The sequence below is a fragment of the Xenia sp. Carnegie-2017 genome, unplaced genomic scaffold (assembly GCF_021976095.1).
Source record: "Xenia sp. Carnegie-2017 unplaced genomic scaffold, XeniaSp_v1 HiC_scaffold_24, whole genome shotgun sequence".
Lineage (NCBI taxonomy): Eukaryota > Metazoa > Cnidaria > Anthozoa > Malacalcyonacea > Xeniidae > Xenia > Xenia sp. Carnegie-2017.
The window spans coordinates 10,005,638-10,009,083 of record NW_025813487.1 but is presented as its reverse complement, the minus strand read 5'-3'; the positions used below and the strand labels follow the sequence as shown (position 1 = coordinate 10,009,083).

General features: G+C 35.0%; 1 long non-coding RNA gene across 1 annotated transcript; it reads right to left on the bottom strand.

Annotated features, from left to right (window-relative positions):
• Positions 1–870, bottom strand: LOC124451341. The gene is made up of 2 exons (XR_006950419.1): positions 796–870; positions 1–488 (listed from the first exon to the last, which is right to left on the bottom strand). It is a non-coding gene; the product is annotated as an uncharacterized LOC124451341 (long non-coding RNA).
• Between the last annotated feature and the right edge of the window lie 2,576 nt (positions 871–3,446).

Below are 3,446 nucleotides of genomic sequence, written 5' to 3'. Positions count from 1 at the left end.
TTTAAACAACAAGAAATTAACTCATTTATTAACACAATATGTCTTTCAAGATTCATAATGAAAATTTGTAATACAACTTTCATATTACTGAGATACAAAAAGTTGCCAAATATTGTTAATCACGATACTAAGTATATTCAAAACTGGTGTTCAATACAAGAAAAACAAGGACAATGACAAAGAGAACCCAAAATGCTTTCACTGGTGTATGTTTTGCTCCTTCTGTTACAGAGATCAGATTTACAACATGAACCAGTACACGATTTTAAATTCCATTTATCAGCCAATCTTTGGCAAGGATTCTACCATTTGAACAAAATCCATCAGTTGATAAATCGTCACATCCCTTTATAACGACATCTGTTCCGTTATGAGTAGTGAATTTCAACGAGAGGCAATCTCCAGCATGGAATTGTTAAACCAAAGCATCTTTAGTTGTTTTGGAAAATAGAAGTGTAAGCGCACACATAACATTGGTTTGGCCCCGCCTATAAATATAAGGAAACGTAGGGTTTTGAGCATTCAACCAATCTTACTACATTTAAGAACCGAACAAAATTGTTTTTAATTAGTACAACGCAATTTGCAATTTTGACTAGACTTTACTCAGTTTATGCTGACATCAGGAAATAGCAGATCAAAGTCACTTTCAAGGAAAACAAATATTGAAAACAAATTGAACGTGGTCAGCGCAAAAGATGTTTCTGTCGGCTGTATAAACAGTCACGAACATCAAATTAATTCTTTACCATATTTACACTGGAAAAACTAAACGATAGATCATTGAACACAAACCTGAGCTAACGGAGATCATCATAAGCAAAACAACAGCAAAGAGTTTGTTAAACATCGCCATTATTTAACTATAGTGGAATAAAAAAAGAAAACATCGATAACTGAAGGTGAATTGATGTTGAGTTGATATGAAAATTAAAATGTGACTTGTGCAATTTCGGTCATGGTATTTATGTCTTAATGGATAAAAATTTAAAACATAAACACCCTATTTCCAAGCCGCTTGTTCTTGAATACACTCTGTCTTACTTGTTGTCGTTGAAAAGTAAGGGCCGATAAAGAAAAAAGCTGACCAAGAACTCTAACAGGAATTTCAATGAAGTTGCTACCTAGCTACCTTTTGAAAAGAATGTACACTAGAATAGAAAGGAATGCAATGATTGTTGTTTCGGAAACACCTCATCTCATTTATAACCTGCCCAAATCCTACTATTCCACCTGTTACAATCAACCATCAGCAATTTCGGCTGAGTTTATGCTGATATCAAGAATTACACTGGTCAACAAAAAGAAACTTTTTAAAAGGTGTCTGATATTTTTTGACTGATTTACTATATTTTTGCTATGCTAAATCTAGAAATAACATTCATTTTGCTTCGGAGGTCAAATTTTTGCAAATTTGAATTTAAAATTATGCGACTTTAGTTATATTTTTTTAAAACAATGTTTTCAAGATTTACATGTTTTCAAGATGTTTCAAAACAAAATGTCAGTTTTTATGATAAAATTGCAGTATTCCAAGAAAGAATCATGTACACTTCATGTACAGTACATGTAACTAAAAATGAAAACTTAATGTTTGCATTATTACGGTCTAAATTTTCGTTTTTTTTGATTGTCGCGAATGTTTTGGTGCTTGCACATCTCTTTTTAAATTCCAACAGTAGTCCGCCATCATCACCATGTCCCACCTTTCTTAAGTCATGGTGAGCGCTCTCCTTGCTCATCGCTTAAAGAGCCAAGATTTTCGGGATCAATACCAGCTTTTAATTTTTCAGTTGACAAATTGGGGAAGGTTTTACACGAAACTGAAAACATAGTTTAGAAAACTCTTTATGTGCAGTGGAGGAAATAAAATACGTCCCGTCAACTAGAGGCTTGTTTATCACATTTTTGCTCTACAACTAGCAAGCTCTTCACGTACTGGCCATTCTTTTCACGTAATGATGAGTACGATCCCTACTATCCCAGAGGCATAAAAAGTATGGGTATTTGGTAAATCCAGACTGTTGACCAAGCAAGAAGTTGACCATTTTTAAGTCAACGCAAATCAGCCATTTATGTTGGTCATAAGAAATTTTTTCTAGGACGTACTTAATTGCTTCATGCTGTTCTTTAATGTTGTCGAATGTGCCAATGGCACAGATGCAAATTGATTTCCATTGTGTAACAACACACATTTCAAGGACCTTTTGCTGCTGTCAATAAAAGTCGCCAGTCCTCTGATTTGTATTCAGGTAATCGAGATGTTTCAGTAGCTCTACTATGTCATTGCGATAGACTAATTCTTTTCTTGAGCAAAATATCTTAAAATTCCTGGTGCCTGGTACGGAAGAAACTTACCTTAACTTTACCATTTAGCATGTTCTTGTCCTTTAAACGAGATGCAAGAAGTTCGGCAGAGTCTTTTGGCAACAACGAACAAGATCGTTTAGTTCGTTTTGGAAAACAATTTTGGCTGCTCATCATTGTCATCGGGAAAGGATGCATCATCGGTAGTGGCAATGCTTTGAGTTTCATCCTGGCTACTACTGCTTTCTTCAATACTTGTATCTTCAAATACAAGTACGGGAATTTCTTCACTATAAGGAGTAGGGCGCATAGCTGACGGTAGATTGGGATACTCCAGTGTTGTGCGATTTTTTCTGTTAATTCACATGACATTGATAGCACAAAGTAGCATCGGTTGCATGATTTAAGGCTCTCGCCAAATCATGGGGATGCCAAAGTTCATGGACTTTGCGTGCCTTGCTCCATTGACGGAGATGCTCTGTGCATCTTTTGCAAACCATGTGAGGTGCCCAACGTTTGTCTTGATCGCCGAGCTTCATGCCAAAATATGCATAGTAAACGCGCTTGATAAAGGTGGTGACAGTATTGCGATTTGTGCAAGGTGTATTCACCACAAACATAGCAAAAACATCTGGCTTATTTTTATTATTTCTACTTTTTATTAGTTTTACTTACATTAATATGTTGGTGTGTTTTAACAAGTTTTACCATTGAATCAGTATGGGCTAAATAAAGCCTTATTTTATCTTTAATATCCCATAATAATCGCAAAACCTTAACTCCCTAATTGAAATTCAATCAATAATTGCTTATTCAAATGCTTTCTTTGTATTGCTAGTGCTAAAAATTTAAATTTGTTCAGATAATAGAACTTTAAAAGGTAAATGGTTAATACTTCTGTTGTACCTTTCTCGGGTATTTAAAAGTTAAAAAATACAAAATTAACGATAGCTTAAAAATCTCGACCTGACCCAGCAAAAATAGTGTTATTTTTGGACTCAGCACATCAAAATTGTCCAAAATCAGTTTACAAAACCGAGACACCAAATTTGCTGTTGACCAGTGTTATTTAGACCGAGGTCACTGTTATCCGCCGAAGCGAAGTTGAGGTGGATAACATTAGCGAGCTTTAACAAGAG